The 11,694-nt window shown below is 42.7% G+C and overlaps 1 pseudogene; it reads left to right on the top strand.

Moving 5' to 3' along the window:
- The first annotated feature begins 636 nt into the window (after positions 1-636).
- On the top strand, positions 637-1,739 carry LOC123462955 (annotated as a pseudogene).
- Positions 1,740-11,694: the final 9,955 nt, after the last annotated feature.

Raw genomic sequence — 11,694 nt, 5'->3', positions numbered from 1 at the left:
AAATAAGTCCTGATGATTCTCCCAATTTCACTTATGTCTATTGTGATCTCTCCTATTTCATTTTGAATTTTGTTAATTTGAAGCATCTCTTTTTTTTTTGCTTGATCAAATTGGCCAGGGGTTTGTCAGTATTGTTTATTTTTTCAAAGAACCAGCTCTTGTTTTGTCAATTGTCTTAATTGTTTTCTTAGTTTCCAATTCATTGATTTCTGCTGTGATTTTATTCTTTCTTTCCTTCTGGAGCTCTTTGGATTGGATTTTTCTTACATTTCCAGTGGTTTTATGTGGGTGGTTAGATTATTCATTTGGGATCTCTGTCTTTTTTATGAAGGCATTGAGTGCTATGAATTTTTCCTGGAGGACTGCCTTTATTGGGTCCCATAAGATTTGGTACAATGTGTTCCCATCGTCCTTCAATTCTAGAAATTTTGCAATTTCATCCACTATCCATTTATTATTTAAAAGTGTGCTGTTCAGAGGCAGTGGCGGAGGCAGCGGTGGCTGGGCCTGGAGAGGCTGGCACCCCGGTGGCCCCATGAATCCTCTGGCATCCACCCCGGCTGGCCGCCCTGCCAGAGGCAGTCACCGCGAGCAGTGATCAGGCACCAGTGCCTTCCCAGCCGGCAAGGCTGAATCATGGAGTTGCGTGTTGGGAATAAGTACCGCCTGGGCCACAAGATCGGCAGCAGGTCCTTTGGAGACATCTACCTGGGTGCCAACATCGCCTCTGGCAAAGAGGTGGCAATCAAGCTCAAGTGTGTGAAGAGGAAACACCCACAGCTCCACATCAGAGAGCAAGTTCTACAAGATGATGCAGGGGGGAGTGGGGATCCCATCCATCAAGTGGTGCGGGCCGAGGGCTACTATAATGTGATGGTCATGGAGTTGCTGGGACCTAGCCTCGAGGACCTCTTCAACTTTTGCTCCTGCAAGTTTAGCCTCAAGAGAGTGCTGCTGCTGGCCGACCAGATGATCAGCCGCATCGAGTATATCCACTCCAAGAACTTCATCCACCAGGACGCGAAGCCAGACAACATCCTCAGGGCCTGGGAAAGAAAGGCAACCTGGTCTACATCATAGACTTTGGCCTGGCCAAGAAGTACCGAGATGCCCGCACCCACCAGCACATCCCTTACCGGGAAAATAAGAACCTAACTGGCACTGCCCACTGTGCTTCCATCAACACCCACTTGGGCATTGAGCAAAGCCATCGGGATGACCTGGAGAGTCTGGGCTACATGCTCATGTACTTCAATCTGGGCTCCCTGCCCTGGCATGGCCTCAAGGCTGCTACCAAACATCAGAAGTAGGAGTGGATCAGTGAGAAGATGTCAACGCCCATCGAGGTCCTCTGCAAAGGCTACCCCTCTGAGTTCTCAACATACCTCAACTGCTGCCGCTCCTTGCAGTTCGAGGACAAGCCTGACTACTCCTACCTGCGCCAGCTCTTCCGCAACCTCTTCCACCCGCAGGGCTTCTCCTACGACTACATCTTTGACTGGAACATGCTCAAATTTGAGGCTTCCATGAGCCAGGCTCAGCCCCGAGACAAAGAAGCTATTGTACAGCCCTGCCCCTGCCCCTGCCCCTGCCCCTGGCCCCGCACCGGGTCCACGTGTTCAGCCACGTACTGGTGCCCGGCACCCCCAGATAGGCCCATGGAGGAGGTGGAGGAGGTTGATTATCTGCCCCCACCAAACTACTGGCCTGTGGTGTGGACTTCAGGGCTCCGGTTCTGACCTCAGCTGATGTGCCTGCGGAAGCAAGCATGTTTTAGGATCATGGGGGTGGCACCCTGTTTCTGAGAGATGCCTCTACAGTGGAGAGGGTATGGTAGGAAAGGCCCTGCATGGGATTCTCAAGAATGAACCAGCTGCCTGAGGCCAGGTCAAGGCTGAAGAAGGGATTGTGGCCCTGCCGAAAAACGGCCTGATGGACACAGAGATCAAGACCCAGCTCTGGCCAGGCTCCATCCGGGGCCTCTGTATGGAACCTGAACTCATTAAAGGCTCCCTGTGGGGGAAAAAAAAAAGTGTGCTGTTCAGTTTCCAGGTGCTGTTGGGATTCTTGGTGGGTCTTTTGTTGTTAATTTCTTGCAATATAACATTGTGATCTGATATCATGCAAGGAATTATGTCAATCTTCCTAAATATGTGGAGGCAGGCTTTGTGACCCAGTATATGGTCTATTTTAGAGAATGTTCCATGGTCTGCTGAAAAGAATGTGTAGTCTGTTGATTTCGGATGGAAAGTTCTGTAGATGTCCGTTAGGTCTAAGTGATCTGTGGTTTTGTTGAGCTCTCTTACTTCCCTGCTGACTTTCTGTTTGGATGAACTGTCTATTACTGATAATGGTGTATTGAAGTCTCCAACTATGATGATGTTGGTGGTTATTTCTGTTTTATTGTTAAGTAGGTTTTGGTTTATGAACTGTGGTGTCCCTGTGTTTGGTGCATACAGATTTATGATTGTAATATCCTCTTGATGGATCATTTCCTTGATAAATAGGAAGTGGCCTTCTTGCCTTTTTGATTATTTTTGTTTTGAAATCTATTTTATCTGATATTAATATAGCTACACCTGCTTATTTCTTATTCCTGTTTGCTTGGAATATTGTTTTACACCCTTTCACCCTGAGGAGGTGTCTGTCATTAGTGGTGAGGTGGGTTTCTTGAAAACAACAGATTGAGGGGTCTAATTTTTTGATCCATCCTGTCAGCTTGTGTCTCTTGGTGGGTGAATTAAGGCCATTAATATTTAGAGTAATGACAGTAAGTTTTGATTTGATCCCTGCCATATTGTGATGGTATATGTGGGTTGGTGTTTTCATGGACTTTGAAGTTTTTGTGCCTTCTCTGAGTTTGGTTATTGTTATATACTTCTTGTAAGTATTTGAGTTTGATTATTTGTTTCTTCTCTTTGGAAATTTCCTGAAATACTCTCTGTAGGTTTGGTTTTGTGTTCATATGATTGTAAACATGAGTTTTGTCATGAAAAGTTTTTCTTCACCATCTATTATGAAGGATACTTTTGCTGGGTAGAGTATTGTGGGTTGGAAGCCATAGGTTCTTAGACTTTGCAGTGTTTCATTCCAGGCCCTTCTACCTTTAAGGGTTTCCATTGAGAAGTCTGGAATAATTCTGATGGGGTTACCATTAAAAGTGGTGTGCTGTTTTTCCCTAGCTGCTTTTAGGATTTTCTCTTTGGTGTCAATGTTTAGACTCTTAATGACAATATGTCTTGGAGAGTTTCTCCTTTGGTCCAGTCTGTTTGGAATTCTGTTAGCTTCTTGTATCTTGATGGGCCTTTCTTTTGAGAGACTGGGGAAGTTTTCTTCAATTACTTTGTTAAATAAGTTCTCCATGCTTTTGGTCTGAATTTCTTCTTCTGGTATTCCAATGATCCTGATATTAAGACGTTTAAGAGTATCCCACAGTTCCCTCATGTTCTGTTCACAGAAACTTTTGAAGTTACTGAAGCTTTTGAACTCATGAACTGTTTCTTCCATCTTGTCTTTCAGATCAGAGTTTCTATCCTCCACATGGCTGACTCTATTCTTGAGAGCTTCTAGAGAGTTTTGGAATTGTTCAAGTAGGTTTGCATTTTCTACTACTTTTCTATGTATACTTTCCATCCCTCTGTCAAGCTCCCTTTCACATCATTTTCTGATTTTCTTGATGCTTCTTGGAATTCATCCTTGCATTTCTTTATGTCTTCATTTAGCATCACCAGCTGATTTTTATGGTCCTCTTTTTTTTTTTTTTTTTAGTCTCCTTTATATCACTTAACTGTCTTTGAATTCCATACATTTCTTATCTATTAGGTCTAGTCTAGTGATGGAAGCATCCACATGATTATTGATACTTTGTTGTTTTTCTGCAAGTTCTACCAGTAGGTTGGTTAGGGTTGCATTGCTCATAGGTTCTTTTTGGTGTTCTGATCCTAGTGACTCTTCTATGCTTTGATTGGTTGTTCATTGTGGGACTGGGTGATCTAACCTGATTTTCTTACATTTGATTTTTCATGTTATTTCTTTTGTGCTGTGGTCTGCCCATTGCAGTGTATGGGCATGTAGGCAGGTGGATCAGCCTGGGCTCAAGCACAGTGGGAAGCTGAAGCAGTTGCCATGCAGTCTGGGCTTTGGCTCTCACTTTCCAAAGCCGCCTGAGCTTCTGCCTGGCAGGGGCACCAAAGTTGCATGAGCTCTCACGTGGTAATGCACCAAAGCTGCATGCGCTTGCTCTAGGAGGGACCCTGAGGCACTAAGCACTGAAGCAGCCCAAACTCTGCTGTGGCAGAACACTGGGACCTGGAAGCAGTCTGAGCTCACCAGTAACAGGACAATGGCAGTTGGCTGGTGCAGCAGACAGGGAGGGGCTGGCACCTGAGCTAGAGCAAGCAACAGACATAGACAGTCTGAGCTCACACAGGGAGTTGCAATGGGCCTGGGCTTTCATGTGAATGTGCAGCAGCCAGAGCAGTTAGGGAGCAAATGGGCCATGCAGGCTCAGCTTGCACAAGCAGGGATTGGTGCATGGAGTGTTTGGCAGACAAATTGATCAAAGGAGCCTGATTTCCAATGGCCCAGCAGGTGTAGCCTGGCCAAGGTCACTTGTGAGCAGGGGTAGCAGGGCAGTTACCCCTATGCAGTGAGGTAAGTGGAACTATATTGGCCTGGGACCATTTTCCTACAGTAAGTGTGGGAGTTTCCTGAAGCTGGGACTATGGGTATGGCAGCTGCTTGCAGGGAGGGGTGGACTACCCGTACACAAGGGAATCACTGATTTCCTGTTTTTTCCCCTCTGTACCTTCCCACTAGCAATCTATTGGAGATTTCTCTCCCCTAAAAGACCCAGTGAACCCTTAATGTCTTGCCTTTCTTTCCTGGGGATGTGCAGCACAGTTAGTTGGTTGCCATCTTGGCCAGAAGTCACAGAACCTTTTTTTTAATTTCATCCACAAAACATTCATTGTTTAAAAGTGTGTTGTTCAGTCTCCAGGAGCTAGGGAAATTCCTAATGTATCTCTTGTTAAAATCTACCTTTACATCATAACAAAAGTTACATCAATTTTCTTAAATTTATGGAGCCATGCTGTATATTATCTATTTTTCTGATCCACCATTTTAACTTTTATCTTTTGGTGGGTGAGTTAATAGTTTAGGTTATAATTGTGAGGCTCAATTTAATCTCTATCATTGTGAGATGCTTTACGGGGTTTGGTTCCTTTTGGGGCTTTGTAATTTTTTGAGTTTGTTCTACTTTTGGCTATTGTTATCTTCTTGTTGACTCTTGAGATTGGCTGTTTGACTCTTCTGTGTTTAGTATTCACTGAAGCATTCTCTGATGGTTTGGCTTTGTGTTCATATCATCATAGAGCTGGCTTTTAGCATGGGATTCCTTTTGCCATCTATCATGAGGGATATTTTCACTGGGTACAGTAGTTTGGGTTGGAAGCCATATTGTTTTAGAGCTTCATGTTTTCTGTTCCAGGCCATTCTATTTTTCAGAGTTTCCACTGAAAAGTCTGTGGTAATTCTGGTGGGATTTCCTTTGTAGGTGGTGAGCTATTTCTCTGTTGTTGCTTATGGCACTCTCTGTCTTTGTTTTCATTATTAACATCCTTAATGATGATGTGTCTTGGACAGATTCTTCTTTGGTCCTGTTTGGTGTCTGTAAACTTCTTATGTCTGGATGGGACTCTCTTTTGCAAGGTTGGGGAAATTGTCTTCAATAATTTTGTTAATATGTTCTCTATGCTTCTGTCCTGGATTTCTTCCCAGTCTTGGTATATCCATGATCCAGATGTTTGGTCATTTTAGGGTATCCCACAGTTCCCTTGTATTGTATTCAAATAATTTTTTGAACTTAGCAAAGTTTGGACTCCTGATCAATTTCTTCTGTCTTGTTTTCCTGCTCAGAAGTTCTGTACTTCATGTGAGTGATTCTGTTAGTGAGGAATTATAGGCAGGTTTTTAAAAGCTCTGTTTGATTTTTGTTTTGTGGGTGTTTTTGCGTATTGTGTCCATCTCTTCTTTGAGGTATGATTTCAATTCAAGGTCTGATGTTTTTGGTGCTTCCTGAAATTCATTCATTCATGTCTTCACTAAGTTAATGAGCCAGTTATTGAGATCCTCTATTTGTTGACTCACCTTCACTTCATTTATCTCTCTTCTGAAACCTCTCTGGTTTTCTTCAATTAAGTTAAGCCTTGTGACAAAAGCTGTGTCCTCTAAGACATGATTTTGCTCAATTTAATTTGTGCAGTTGTAGGTTTTTTGATGATCTACTTCCAGTTCATCAATTCACCTGGTTAGGATCACATAGATTGTTGTGTTTTCTTTTGGGGATTCAATTTCTGTTGTTTTCTGTATATTTTCATTGAGATACTAGGTATCCTTGGTGGAGATATCTCCTTTTTTTTTTTTTTTTTACTTTTATTGTGGGTTTTTTTTTTTTTGGCATTGTTTTCTACCCACCTTGCTGTAAAAGTCTTATTTTATTAAGGAGTAAGCACTGTAGTGTCTTCAGTGTGTATTCTTTTTAAAATGTAAACTGGATTGGAGTAGTATGAGGTTATAACTGCAGATGCACATATTGTGTACACATAGAGTGTACCTGGAGACCTGGGAGGTGAGGAATTTGGAGCTCAGGCCTATTCACTCCACTTGCATGCACTCCTCAGCAAAGGAGAACTGGAGGTTGGAGAACACATGTTGCTGTGGGCCTGAGGTGAGTCTGAACAACTTGATAGTCCACATGTGGAAGAGTACTGCAGCTCACCTCACAGAGACCAGAAAGAAAGGAGGGTTCTGGGACAAGATATACTGTTTGTTTTCCCCTTTTATTAATCAAAACTTGAGATTATCATGCAAACCACTAAATGCCATTATGGCATCTACATAAGATATGCCTATTAAAGGCACATCCTCCTGTGGCATACTTCTTTTAGTAGCTCATGGACTCATCGAAATATTAATCCACTGATGTATTTAGCTTTCCCATGAACCAATCACCAGTCACAATTTGGAGACAATGCCTTCAATACATGAGCTTGGGATAGGGGAATCTTTCATACCAAGTCATCATAGTAACAATCTTTGTTTGTGTAAATACATGCTTTCATGTTTACACAATGGCAAAATTAACAAATGAAGCATTTTTCAGAATGTACCCTTATTGTTAAGCTATTTATATTTGAACATGTATATTTGCCATTACTTTGGTTTTAAATAAGATGTAATAAACTGCTGATTTAGAGCAAATATCAGAAAATTAAAATACCTTTAAAGTACTCTCCAAAATTCTTGGCCTTGTTTTCTGAATATTTTGAGGTCTTGTTACTCAAAGTCTTTTAATATTTAAATAGAGGTGACAGACTAATATAGTCACTATTTGGAGAAATTAATTTCAATTATATGTTTACAGATACTATGGTATCTTTTGTAAACACAAATATTGTGCTTCTAACTTTCCCAAAAGGGAGCATTTGATTTCAATGATCCTATTCTATTTGGAACAATGAACATGCTCAGAATCTAAACTCTTCAATTGCCTTAGTTTAAATTCATGTGCTGCTAGTACCTATAGGACTTCACAGTACAGGTTTACAAGCTCAAAGTGATGGAATGTAGGCTTCTTGATTTGTAAAAGAATAGTCAAAAAGTTATTATGTATTTTGAGCCACTTACTTCTCACTTCTCATTAGGTAACAGGACAATCCAAAAGAGATCATCTATAATAGGATGTCCTGATGATGTGGGTTATCCTGTGCTCTAGCAGCCTCGGGTCCTATCATCTGGTACACTAACAGACAAATTTTCACAAGAGAAATGCAGTAAGCATGTTTAAACAGATATGATGGGCCTTTTCTCTCTCCAAAGACTCAGGTGCAGGGATGTTTAAAGGTGGCTGAATCATATCAATAATATGAGGATGTATTACAGCTGAGTGTTTGTGGAAATATTACATATCCATGTTACTCATCACCTGTTAAGTCACATTTTCATTTAATTTTTTAAGAAATAAATGATTCATAGTTATTTTATTCATGGAAATTGACACCAGTTCGTTTCTTGAAGTCAGGCACAAGCATCTGGAATTTATACAGAAATACCTAAGGTTGGAGTTTTCAGCCCTGTTTCTCCCTGAATAAATATGAGTAATTTCACATTTTGTCTAGTTAATCAATTTCTGGAAGAATATTTACTGACATAATTTTTGTGTCAAATCCCACAGGTGGGACGTGACAAATAGTGAGAGCATATTCAAAGAATTGGGTTAGTTCTTGGTGGTGCCCTTGTGCCTACTGAGGGCCTCACTATCACAATAGAAATGCATTTTGTGACAGGAAGTTTTGCAGGTAGATTCAGCCAAGGAGCTGAAAATGTACTTCTTTATACCCCTGATTTCATCACATCCATGTTACTCTTGGCTACTGTCTAGTTAATACTCAGCTCTCATCAAAATTCTCCATAATTAAGCAAGCCAGACTGATCAACAGCTTATTGTGGATATAGACCACATTCTGGTACAGGGAATTACAAGCCAGTGCCAAGGGAAAAGAAAAAAGAAAAAGCTAGAGAAGTAAGAAAATCGGAAGAAATTTGAGGTTAGGTTTTGTCTCACTCTCTCCAGAGTTCTTCAATTCAGGTGCTCCCTCTAAGGTCCTCTTGAGGGTTCCACTTTTAGTCTGACTTCCAGGATATAGGATGGTATGGTACCAGTTTAATTTGGGTTAAGTTTGGTGGCCCTGTCAGGCACAGTTATAAGCACCAGAACACTAGAGGCTAAGTAGGCCTGAGCTGTCAGGCACAGTTAAAGGCTCCAGACTGCAGGTGGTTGCAGCATGCCTAGACCCTGGTAATCTTGCTTTGAGACTGGCAGGAATGGGGCCACTCCCTCCCTTCACCTGGGACACCTGGACATCCTGATAAAAATTAAGTTTCAGTTTCCCCTTGGCCATGTGACATTTTGCCACTCACCCAGAAGGTCACTATATGTTAATGAGGTATCAGTCAGCAGCCTTCACACAACCAATCCCCCTGTGACCCATATCCCATACCTTTTCCTGCCAAAACATGAATGCTTATAAACCTTTTTTCCCAACAAATAAATGAGCTGTCCTCTGACAGTCTCCCGGGTGTTTCTTCCCATCACACTCATGGCCACTCAAGACCCTGCTCTGAAGTTGCCTGGACACTTCTGGAAAATTGATGCACAGCAATCCCAGGGCAGCCAGGAACCACAGCTGGTGGCTGAATAGGGATGTGCCTGGATAGGTGAGTGCTTCCCTTGAGGGATGTTGGCCCCTGTGGCCTTATCTCCCCCTTTGAGGACTGGCAGTTATCTTCTTTTCCTCCTTTACTTTCAGTATGAGCCATTGAGAGGGACCATCTTGGCCAGAGCCACTCCCCAGCATTGACTGAAGGCCTCAAGCCCACTGTTCAGGCAACATCAGCCCATTCAGGCATTGGCAACAACCACCTGTCTAGTTCTCTACAACACAAAAACATGGTAATGCAGTGACCTCTTAAAAGCCTGTAGGGTGGTCGCCAGTTTCTTAAACTGGTGGACATGCTTGTGTCCAGACCTTTGGGAAATCTTCTCTGATGATATCCAGCCCTTGGGAACATTGCCCTCTGGTCTTGGCATCCTTCAATGGGAAGACCTCTATAGAGATGAATGCCTCCAACCAATAAGAAGGAATCAAAATCAACAAAACATCCCATGGGGATCTGATGAGCTGTTCGGCCTTGGTCATTTTTCCACAGGAGTCCAGCAGGGCCAACAACCCCCAGGGTACTATGACCAAATCCTCCTCTGTGCTCTTCAAGCATGGGATAAAATAACCTCCCCTTCTAGCCCCCAAGATAATACCTCCTCCTTGCTATTCCTTCATCAAAAAACAGATGAAACCCTCTCTGATTTTATATTAAGAACAAAAACAAACCTGGAAAGAAAAATTCCTAAACCAGCTGCCAGGAACCTCTTACTCAAAAACATCACTTGAGAGGGCATGACCTCAGAGTGTAGACCAGTCTACCAAGGCCTCAAGGATGAACTCTATGAAAAATGGATAGTTGCTACCCAGGATATCGGGACTCCCTCACATAAGGCTGCCTCCATAGAACAGACCTTTGTTACAACCTTGAGGTCTAAAGGGAAATGTTCCAATTACAGAAAGGAAGGCAATTGGAAGGGGGAATGTCCTCAGCTCTAGACCACTAAAGGTTCAGACATGTCCACTTCTCCAAAAATAATTTGCCCTAGATGTTGCAAGGGATTTAAAGAGTGCTGCTACACCTCTGACAAAGATGGGAAACCCCTGGAGCCTTTAAACTTCAAAAGGGGCAACCCTCAGTCCCTTAACAAGAGGGACAACCCATAATGCACATTGGGTAACAAGCATCCTAGAAGGGGCCCACTTAAGGCTGGCCTTAGAGATTTTAAGGGAAAATATTCAAGTACTTTATTGATATTGGAGCAGATAAGACAATCTTAAAACAATATGAGGTCCCTCGACACTGGGAACTAGTCCCCAAACTCCAATTAATGGGGATAGGAGGCCTTTCACAAACATATGTTACCAAGGAGGCCTTCAAATGGAAGGGTCTAGATGGAAGTACAGGTTTTATCAGAACCCTAGTGGCTGATGTAATGACTAATCTGCTAGGGAAAGACATCCTGCTGGCAATGTAGTCACTGCCAGCAAGAGACGGAGAATGCATTCAAATGGAAGAGTATGATAGGTACTCTGTGTCACCCCCAATCCTAAAGGCCACTGTTAAACACAAAACTCCCTGCTTAGCATGGCTCTGTGATGAGCTGTTCTGGGTTGAACAGTGGTCTCTGCCAAAGGAGAAACTTGAAGTCTTACACCAACTAGTAACAGAAAGACTCCAATTTAACCACATCCACCCCTCCTTGAGTCCATGGAATACCCCTGTGTTTGTAATTCAAAAGCATTCAGGAGGACAGAGGTTACTAAAAGTTCTTAGAGCCATTAACAAGGCCATGTTCATTTGGGGCTCTCCTCAAAGGGGACTGCCTCTTATATCAGCCATCCCAAACAAAACTCCTCTCCTTGCTATTGACATTAAGGATTGATTCTTTTCCATCCCCCTACACCCCAAGACTGACATTTTATGTTCTTGATCCCCTCCATCAATAATTCAGGGCCAGATAACCACCTTGAATGGATGGTTCTGCCCCAAGGCATGGAAAATCACCACACTATATGCCAAGGCAGTTGCTCTAGCATTAAAACCCCACTTAGATCAGGGTTTCAATATCTACCATTACATGGATGATATTTTGGAATGCAAAAACTACTCCACCTCACCAGCTGAGCTAAGAGACCAGTTAGTACCTTCCCTTACCATGGCAGGGCTCAAAATTGCCCCAAACAAGGTCCAATTTATTCTGCCTGTAACCTTTCTGGAAATGGAACTCTCCCTTACCTCTGCTTATCTCCTTGAATTTATGCTCTCCTTCCCTCAGAAGCCAAGATTGGCCTCACTTCAGAGATTCCTGGGAAATCTTAACTGGCTCCAACCATGGTTCCCCATCACTACTAATGACCTGCAACCCCTGTTTTATTTGCTAAAAGGTAACAAAAACCCATCTTCCCCCTGCTCCTCAGGGCCAGAGGCAAAACAGACACTGACTAAAATCAGTAATATGTTCTCTGACAT

This window comes from Jaculus jaculus, chromosome 8 (assembly GCF_020740685.1).
Source record: "Jaculus jaculus isolate mJacJac1 chromosome 8, mJacJac1.mat.Y.cur, whole genome shotgun sequence".
NCBI classification, from domain to species: domain Eukaryota; kingdom Metazoa; phylum Chordata; class Mammalia; order Rodentia; family Dipodidae; genus Jaculus; species Jaculus jaculus.
The sequence above is the reverse complement of the archived record's forward strand: the minus strand, read 5'-3'. Positions and strand labels throughout refer to the sequence as shown.